At 34.7% G+C, this 10888-nt stretch overlaps 1 long non-coding RNA gene across 1 annotated transcript; it reads right to left on the bottom strand.

Moving 5' to 3' along the window:
- Positions 1–9857: 9857 nt before the first annotated feature.
- LOC144424436 (uncharacterized) lies at positions 9858–10534 on the bottom strand. Its single transcript, XR_013476717.1, has 3 exons — positions 10400–10534; positions 10045–10089; positions 9858–9958 (listed from the first exon to the last, which is right to left on the bottom strand). It is a non-coding gene; the product is annotated as an uncharacterized LOC144424436 (long non-coding RNA).
- Positions 10535–10888: the final 354 nt, after the last annotated feature.

Below are 10888 nucleotides of genomic sequence, written 5' to 3'. Positions count from 1 at the left end.
CCACCCACAATAGGCTAATCCGAGATATAATTTGTGATTAGGATTAATATAAATTTATTTTAAGGTTCGATATTATCCCATAGTAGTCTGCACTAAACTTTAACACTCCAAATGGTTGGATTCAACCATGATCCATGCTTGTTCCTATCTTTTTTTGCTATGTCACAGGTTGTGTGACAAATTTGCTTTCTCACCTTTTTGTTTTTGCCCTGAGTCCAGGTTGTGAAACGCCTTTTAATTATCCAAATCTTCCAGACATGAACAAATCTATGTTTGCTAGACAAGAAAAAGTATTTCGAGCCACCAACCACTCTTTATTACGCAAAACAAGGAGAGATAAGTCCTGATCTACATGTGTGTGTGTATTATCCTACTACTGTGGTACTTTGTGTATGTAATCGTGTATCACAGCAAACACAAAGAAACAAGGTTTAGTATTGCAGACGAGTATTCGACAAGCGATGACATTTACTTCAATATATCGCGTCTGAATTGTGTGATGAGATTCATTCATGTTTTATTTCAATGCTGACGGTATGCGCGTTACGATAAACAAGAAGTTTTGCTCATATCTCCTCTGAGGTTACTATAAGTAGCAGACTTAGAAAACTTCTTCGACAAAATTTTTTAAATTTCTCTCTTTTTCAGGTCACGCGTCGAAGGCGTAATTTGCTATGCGTAGCTAGCGTTGTAATTCAAATAGGCGTAAAGAAGACGCTTTCAAGGACACATTAATGATGTTTTCGGAATTTTTAGTTAATAAAATATTAAAAAAACTTATAGAGGGGTGTCAAAATTACCCAGGGACACAAGGGGTCATTAGGTTGAGTAATTTATTTGTATACAAAACTAATCACAACCTCTTTGAAACATTCTAACTTTTCACGTATTTCACTAAGCATTCATCAGGCTTGAACACTTGAACAGTCACGCAATTTTCTGGTTGACGCAAGAATAAAAAAAATTTAAGTCACTGTTTTCTGTATATTTATCGAAATCAAACACATAATGACACAACTTATAAGTTTATATATTTCAGTTCCATTTAGTTAGATTTTATAAGATTTATTGGATATATATATTTTAGGTAGTTTATATCAGCGGTTCCCAACCTTTCTACCCTGGCGGACCGGTAAAATTAGATTAAATGTACTCGCGGACCGGCAAAAATTGAAATGGCCGTAACAGAAAAGAATAACATATATTTGCGTCTTATAATGCAATGTCGGGCACTCAATATGCTTCTAGACAAAAAAGCACACTTTAAAACATTTCACACGAAGAATAACTATCAAATAATGTGTCGACCAAAAATTAAAAATGAGTGAAACATAAAATAATACCATATATTTGCGTAACGAAATGCAGTGCTGGACACCCATTATGCGTGAGAAAGGCACGCATTAAATTCTCACATTAAAATAATGCACAATTAACTTCTGTGAGAATTTTGCTGCTGTTTCGTTTCCAATACAAGATTGCGAACGAGGCAAAGAAGTTTTTGCAACACATAGCTCTGCAGCCGCGTGCAGCCGATTTCCTTGCCTCGTTTTAATCAAAGTGAGGTTTTAATTGAATCGAGTGATGAGAATGTTTTTTCGCATAACGCAGTAACTGGCTGAAAAGACGGACCACAGTTGATTGCTCGATTACTTGGCGATGGGTATTCGTTATCAAGAGATATCTAAAATTGTGATAAGTAATTCTTTTTCAATCTGGACTGTAAAGAAGAATCACAATTTTAATCAAGCCCTTTCTTTTTCATTGGGTTCATAATATTAATCCCTCTGCAGTTAATCGACGCCTCAAACGGAATGAATTTGCATTACAATGACAAAGTCGTCGATAACTTGGCGACAAGCTCAAAATCCTACTGTGTCTGGAAAAGATCTCTGCGGCTCGTGCTTTTTTTTGCGTGTATCGCGTGACCACCTGTGGAGTCGCAACAAGTTCATATCTTACTGGATTATTATACTGTTCTTGACTGTTTTCTAGTTTAAACAAGGAGATATCCATTACGTTTCATATGAATGGTCATATTAATCAGGAAAAGCACGCAGAACAGTAAAGGCACGCGTGCCGGTTTTTAGGCTTCTCAATTTTGCGAGATTTGATGGAGCGCATTCGCGATGAATCGGAGCTGGAAAAGCGAAAAGTGTGAGTGATCGGCGCCAAGATGTCGGGTAATACGGCGCCAACATGTCGCGAAAGACGTCGTAATATGACGGCAGAAGAGAACTGCGTAATGAGCCAACGCAACTTTGCCTACGGTAAAGCGATTGAAACGGCATAAAAACAACAAAACAACAAAACTTCTTGCGGACCGGCAAAAAAGCTTCGCGGACCGGCACCGGTCCGCGGACCGGCGGTTGGGAACCACTGGTTTATATTATATGATAATATTAGATATAGACGGATTTTCTGTATATTCCTAATTCTTCGGAAAATGTCTGATATAACATACGATATTTTTAAATAAATATACATTGTGACACAGCAAAATTGAACAATTTGAATTATATGTTAACCTCATCTGCATATTCTATCATCTCCAACTGTTCTTCGAGTTGGACTGAAAATTAACGAAGAGATTAGCATTTTTACAATGTCCATGGAGAGTCTTTGGACAGGTACTCTTCTTAATATTTGGTACTGTGTGTCAAAATATTTAAAACATGCATGGAATGGTAAGCTCCAATTTACTGTCTGACTAACAAATATCAACACTGTTCCTAAATTTATTTGACATTCATTATTTGCATTCATTGAACTGCAACGTTAATGTTAAGTTGAAAGACTAAAAGAAAAAATGCATTCAGGGGATCTAACTGGGACTCTGACAACAACATAAAATGGTGAATGCGTACTGTATTAAATAGACTGGTGTTTATTGTAATTTATTAGTTGTATCTTGAATAGAATAATTATACATTTCATTCTTATGATCAACTCACTGCACATCAACAAAAGAATGCATTGTATCACGGGATGACTGATTTATAACCTCTTGGCTTTTTTTATTCCAAGCATAATGAATTATCAGTCCTGTTTTATTCTACATATATAATACGTATTTAGAGTCTTGGAGCTGTTAATCAAAAATTATCAATAATAAAACTAAACGGATAAAATGAAAGAAATGGCGAAAAATTTATACTACGTCATTTCACAAATTTTTCCACTGCGTACATCTCAAAACAAAACAATTTTTACGAACCAGTTCAGAAAAGAAGATTTTTGGGGATTTTTTAATTCAATAGATTTCAACACCACAGATCTTTCATCAGGGTGATTTTATTAAAATTTATCATATCAGTAATTACATCAACTCAACTTACAACAGTATGGAAATTCTATGACTTCTCCCTTATGAAATATTTTCTGCGCCCGGCTCAACACAAAACAATAGAGTGAAACGTAAATTTTTCTTTTGGGAGTTCCAGACTAGGGATGTAAGTTTCAGAGTTCAAGAATTCAGAATTCAAGTCTGATTCGAATCGATTCGAAGCAATTTTTAAGTAAGGGCCGTGATTCTGATTAAAAAAAAACTTATTTAAAACAATGTCTTCTCCGCGTCGCAAGATTAACGTCACGTTGTCCAGCGATTAAAATCGTTAAATTGGTATATTTTCGCCTTATCGACGCTTCATCTATGTCGCCGAGACAAGTTTAGACCAAAGCCCATATATACAGGGTTTAGACATGTTTATTGTGGCTGCGAGCGAGCTCCGTATGTTTATTTTACTCGCTTCGTGCATTTGTAAAGCCATAGATTATCTCAAACGTAGATTTCATAAACTGATAAATGCAAAACATCAATAGGAAGTCGAAACCCGGTATTAGAAAAAAGAGTAGGAGGCCGACGTCTGTTGTATGGGATTATTTCTGTATGCCACTGGAGGAAAATGGCACGTTTTAAACAGTGTGCTCTGTTTGCAAGAAAAAAATTGTGTATCAAAACACTACCAGAAACTTGCTAAACCATTTACGGAGGAAGCATACGTTTGTGACAATCACAACTGGCATTTCAAGCCCTATCCGGCCTAAGGAAGTGAACGATAGGCCTACATATAAGGACACCTTTGCTCCCCAAAACACTGTTCATGCTGGGTAAGTCAATACCGGTATCTTCTTGTTTTCTGAATTTCGTCCGCTAACGCTCTGAATTTCTGTCTTACTGTAGTTGTTGGATAATCATAGTCAGATAATGGAGTGTTTTCAATAAATCCTCTTGCAGGTCTTGAGATGAGGTTAACCTAATGTTCTTTTTCAATTCTAGAACTTCTTCAATTCAGAAGAGCAGCTTGCCTGCCCAGTTCAACTAATAACTAAGGATCAGTGTGAGACAATAGATAGATTGATTACTGAAGTTATTGTTGGAGACCTCCGGCCAATAAGCCTTGTTGAGGGACAGCATTTTCGTACACTGATATATCACTTACAGCCAGGCTATATATTACCAGGGCGTAACACTGTAACCAAACATATTGAAAGGAGGTTTAAAGAATGTAAAGAAAAGCTTATTAAAATAATAGGGGCCTCAAACAAAAAATCTGTTTCACTTAGAGCAGACATGTGGACAAGTGCAAGAATTTAAGCATATATAACTGTCACTGCCCATTCCGTAGATCCAAGCGATGGTCGATTACTCAAATATGTATTGACAACAGAACATATGGATGAGGCTCAAACGGCAGAAAATATGAAATCAGAAATTTTAAAACCATTGAGTGAGTTTAATATCAGTCCGACAAAGGTGTTCACAGTGACAACAGATAATGGAGCAAATGTGGTGTCAGCTTGTTGTTCACTTTATGAAGAATATGGTTGGTACCATGTTAGATGCGCTGCGCATACGATTCAGCTTTGCATCAAAGATGGCCTAAAAGTTGAATAAATATCTCATGTATTAGGTGATTTTAATTTCTGTTGAAAAGGTTTATTATCTAAAACTACTTGTCTTTGTAAAAACCCAATTTATGAAAGAAAAAGGGCATATCTTCTTAACTGCATGGGTAATTATTTCATTGTTAGTGTTTGTATTGTTAAGTGCAATAATTTCTTCCGTTTTGCAGCTGGAGCTCGTTATATGGTGCAGTACTTTTGCCGATCAACGAAAGCTATGACAACTTTAAGACATCGGCATGCTCAGGATGGCACATCTCCATCAATAGAAATGCCAATCGTCGTATCTACAAGATGGAATTCCACCTATTTTATGATCAAAAATTTGATCTCTCATCAATGAAATATTCGATCTGTATTATGTGACCCAACAATTACTTCTGGAACAGCAGCAAGCCACCTGGAATTAGGTGAAACAACATGGAATATCTTCACAGTGCTAGCAGAGATTTTGGAACTCTTCAATGTAGTTAGCACATACATGTATGAAATAAAAATAAAAATTTTGTTTTATATTTTGACAGGCTGCTTTTGACCACCTTGAAGGTGACTAATCTGACTATGTAACAGTTTCTTCTTTGATTTCTCTCGCAAAAGGGCGGGTGGGCCATTGTGAGGAAAAGAGAAATGAGGACGGGACACTATCTGCTATAACGAATGAATTTCGGAACACTCTCATAAATTCTCTTGAACTTCGATTTCGTTCCATACTGGAAACACCCAGTCAAGAAGAGGTCAACATGTTCCAAAAAGTAACGTGGGTCTATCCCTGTCATAAAGGGAAATTATTTGATCGTTCTTTCAGGGTCCAGATAATATTCACTTACAATCTGGTATACCACCATATTACTTACATTTGTGAAGTCAGGTCAAAACTACTCTTTCAAACGCATAGGCTGTGATGTTCCTAATTTACAACTGTGATTTTTTCTTTTACATGTGTTGGGAGGATTCTGTTGTTCATTATGTGAGTTTTATAAATGGTTAAACTAACATTATCCCTTTCATATCATTTATAGACTTGTACAAACCCATCTAATATTTTTTTTTATTTTAGGTCAAAGTTTCTTTAGAAATGGAAGCCACTGAGCCTCAATGCCAGAAATTCAAGATGAAATACATGTTGAACATTCTGTGGTTACTGCTCCAGACGTTGAACAAAACCCTCTCCAAAGACTCTTTTCGATAGGCATTGAACAGTCAAGCTCCTCTGAATCGGAGGAAATTGCATCTAAAATGTCAGAGGAAATTCCACAGTATTTGAAAAAGAAATTGGACCGAAATACAGCTAGACTCATTATTGTGGTGGCATGCCCAAAAAACTGATTCTCCATCCCTACACAAATGGCCATTCGGTACTTGGCTATACCGTGTACATCAGCACCAGCAGAAAGAGCCTTCTTTACTGCTGGTCTGACAGTTTCCAGATTGAGAACCAGACTCAGTGGCACATACGTAAATGAGTTGAACTTCTTGCACTGCAACCGAAGTTTGATGCAGCAGTGAATGATTGCTGGTTTATTGTTCACCTCAATTAAACATTAGAACCATTTTTGCATAAAATGCGTGTTTACTGAAAAATAACCTTGTGTGTGTTGAATAAAGTCGAAGAAAAAGTGATGTTGTATTAATCAGAATCGATTCGGAAATATTCGATTCGAAAGAAAACTTACATCCCTATTCCAGACATAACTTTCTGTGACGAAATGTTGTTTGTCTGCTCTTATATTCTTTGCGCGGTTGCATTCTTGTTGTGCACAGAAATGACAGATCATTACCATGCCCAAAACCATCCTTTTGATTTTATGTGGTTTGACATACTGCGTAGTTTACCCCTGTCAATAATCAGGATGTCAAAATTGGCTACAGGATCATACACACATGTATATATATAGTTTACTATTTCAAAAATTGCAATTCAAAAATTGCAATTTCTAACACTTCACGATGATATAAAAGTTTTAGAAATTATCCTCTCCAGCAGTTGTCTCATTTTAAATTTTTTTCACTATCTTACTGTTATTTGACACCAACCAAAATATTAAGATCTTTTTTTGTGTTAGTCGTTCTCTACATTCCACGGGCCTCTGATATCTTATCACAATTTCCAATTATATTTTTGTCTTTCCTATAGAAACATGAAAATAATATAGAATTCTACTAACTTTACATCCATCCAAAGCCTAAACTTCAGTTTCCCATGTGCTGTGCTTTTATGGAATTACCGTTGGCGCCGCCACGCCAGAAATTAATATAATATTACTATTTTTTTGCTGCGGTGTGCGTTGAATGCTCTGAACGATTGTTACAATTTTGCGATTAACAACAATGCCTTATACGTAAAAAAACATCTGAAGCGCAGCTCGTGTATCAGTATTATATCATGTCCAACAAAAACTACCGTGCACAGATCATATTCTATATTACATAGTTATGCTGTATAGTTTATATTGTGTGATTGTTAATAACCGAAGATTACTTTAGAGTTTTAGAAAATCCTATTTACAATCGTGCTGATTCAGCATTATTGCTACTTACTTGCTTCTTCTACTACTTCATATTGTCATTCAACCATATCTTCAGCTTAAAACAGCAACAGCAAGAACAATAGGCGGGCATTAGCACCAAAATTCATATTTTGCATATGTGTTATACTAAATTAATTTTTGTTAGTGATGGAACTAAAAATTATAAAACTATAATAAATCTAAAGTGGAAGAATTCAAAATAATGAATATTATAAGTAGATATGATTGGGACACAGATAACAAAATAAAAACCAGTCCAATTGGACAAAAATTGCTGATTGTAATCCCTGTCTGGGTGCCTTGTTCAGAGCAAAGTTGTAAAAATGGAACAGAAATGCAGCACATTTGTTCATTCTATTTTAAAAAAAATAAATTATACCTCACATTAATTTTATGATCAAGTCATTGCGTGCCGTAGCAACTAAACCAATAGAATGAAACCTAATTCTCTTTTTAAGAAATCAAGATATTAATTTTAAAATTAATTGCGTGCCTCAGCTTCCTGTGACAAAATGATGTATGTATGCTTCAGAAGCTCTCAGTTCTCTTTATTCCAAGCACAATAACAGTTCAGGGTATTCCACAATATCATCAGTTCTTTTCTAGCCATATATTACATCTTTAGACTCTTGGAGATGTAAAATGATATTTAGAAATGATAAAACTCAACGATTGAAATGATACAAAAAATATACATCCCGTTCACTGCGCAAATCTCAAAACAAAACATTTTTTTCAAAACCAGTTTAAAAAAGAAAACTTTTTATTTCATTCAATTCAATAGATTCTAGCAGCACATATCCTCCATCAATATGATGATGTAAAATTCTATCAAATAAGGAAATAGGTACACCAACACATTTATATAAATTTTGAATAAAACACAATGTCACTTCGCATAAAATTTCAATGCGCTCAGCTCAACCTAAACCAATAGAACGAAGAGTTAATTCCTCTTTTGAGAGTTCCATACATAATTTCCTGTGACGAAGTGTTGTCTGTCTACTTGGTAAATTTTCTTGCTTCTGATATTCTTTTGCGCTCAAAAGTGACAGTTTACTTTCATGCGCATCAATCTTTTTATTTAATAGGTTTGACAATGAGCATTCTGTATCTCTTGTTATTAATTGAGATTAGAATGTTTGTTACTGTAATATACAGACATGTATATATTGTCCGTTTAAAATGTGTTAAAAAATCTCTAAAAATTATTCCCTCCGTCAGTTGACTCCTATTTAATTTTTCACAATCTCACAGTAATTACAGACATACCGACAGAGTCCGGCACTCAGAAAAATAAAATATTATTTTTGGTTTTTCCTCCTTGCTGTGGTGTGGTGTTTTAAATATTTCTGTAATTGCGTAGACGGAGACTGAAAAGGCATTTGCAGAACAGTTACTTGTAGCAATATTATATCATGTCCATCCAATATTAATGAGTAAGGATCATAATACATAATATTGCGGTTTAGTTTATATCGTGGAAAATGAATACTTTACGATAAGTTTGAATTTTTTTTCATAACCTCTTTTTTGTGAAAAGGCTGAAGGGTTCTTTCAAGATTCAAAGTATGTACAATATAGAGGGTGATAATTCTGATCATGATCAAAAGCGGGCATCAATTCGTCACGGGAAGTTGTCACGTTTAGATCAATATCTCAAGGTTCGTGAACAAAGTTTTATTGGACACGTAGTGGACATAACGATCGTTTCAAACATTTGTTGTATTGTTATTATTTGTCTCCATCAACACGTTTTGAAGAAATGGCTTTTCTCTTCGAATACTGAACCAATTGCTTTGAAATTTTCATTGGTTAAAGATAACAATTTTCTGCAGAAGGCTATTACTTTTTTTTTTTTCGCTATAACGTCATCAAAATAATGTGACTCTACGTGTCCTTATATTTGAGCATAGCTCTCTTGTTTATTTTATTGTTTAGCTTTCTACGATATGAACTGATCATGAGAATTAGAGTTATTTGAGAGGCTTTATTCACTAAGTCTCAATTAACGAACATGTCATTTCTTGATTTTTACAACATTGCCCTAAACAAGGATTCCATTAATAAATTTATGACCTACAGTTTTTTCTACTTGTACTGATTGTGTTCATCCTTTTAATGAGTTTTAAATACGGCGAGATATTTGATCTAGCATACAAACTAACTAACGTTTATTACATGCATCAGGAGACTGTTATCTAACCAGGAACCCTCTCATTCGAATCTTATCACTTTTCATCTGGTTTTAATGGACTGGTTTTCTTTGAAAATACCAACTGCCCACATTTACACTCTTTTTTCGAATTTTATTGGAAAATGCAAGGACCAGGACCACCACCCCTAGTAGAGTAGATGATATTTCAGTTGCCGTTTTCTGTGTATGTATTGAAATTACCCATATTGATACAAATCATTATTCGGTTTATTTCAATTCTGCTTTTATTTATTGCTCATCAGATGCTTTTCAAATAATGTTATACACAATATATTTTCATGCATATTCTGAACTTCGTGCAGAACACCTGTAATAAAATACAAAATTTATTAAGCAAAAATGCATTTGATTCCGGTGGCCAAAAAAAAAAAAAAGTTTAAAATATATTATCACCTTATTCTTCGATGATTTCATGCTCCAATTGTTCAACGAATCTTCCTGAAAATAATAAATAATAACTTGAGAGTTTATAGGAAGTTTTCACTCGGGTTGGCAAAACGTGAGATTCAATCAATGATATTCAAGTGGGCTTCAATTTACTCTCTGGCCAACAAATATTTAAAATCGGACAACAACATAACCATCCACCCACTCGTAAATGTGTAATAATTTCAATTTATTCTTTTATATCTTTCTCATGTCGCGTTGCTGAAACGTTTTCAAAGCGTCTCCTATGACATACTATTTATAATCAAGATGAATTTGACATATATTTCAATTGCATAATTTCAGCATTAAGACTACCTACTTCCCCCTGCTCCTCTTCTTCCTCCTCTCCCTCCAAATCTTTCTCCTCCTTGTTGACATGCAACCATATTTACGGCATATAACAGCATTAGTAATGACATTACAAGCAAGAACAATTGCCGGGCATTAGCACCAAAATTCATATTCCGAGTCCAGGAAATACTAAGTTGATATCTAACAGAACAATTGAAATATTAATGAAGGACAATATTATACAAGAAATCAGCAAGTTTAATATTTCGCGCATAAAAATGGTTGCAATTTCAACGAATTCACACTCAGATACCACCACCGCCAAATTGAGCGGTAAACATCTCAAGTACACGTGTACAAACTGATGTCTGACAAAAGTTTTTATACCAAAGTTGAAGAATTCTATCAGAATAGCAGTTAAATATTTTTTTCTATCGTTATTTCAAGATGCATCAAATTATACTTTACATCTTTTATTTGAAACAATGTCTGCACAATGTAAAAAAAAAAAAGAACA

The sequence above is a fragment of the Styela clava genome, chromosome 1 (assembly GCF_964204865.1).
Source record: "Styela clava chromosome 1, kaStyClav1.hap1.2, whole genome shotgun sequence".
Classification (NCBI taxonomy): Eukaryota; Metazoa; Chordata; class Ascidiacea; order Stolidobranchia; family Styelidae; genus Styela; species Styela clava.
This window is presented reverse-complemented; position numbering and strand designations above follow the sequence as displayed.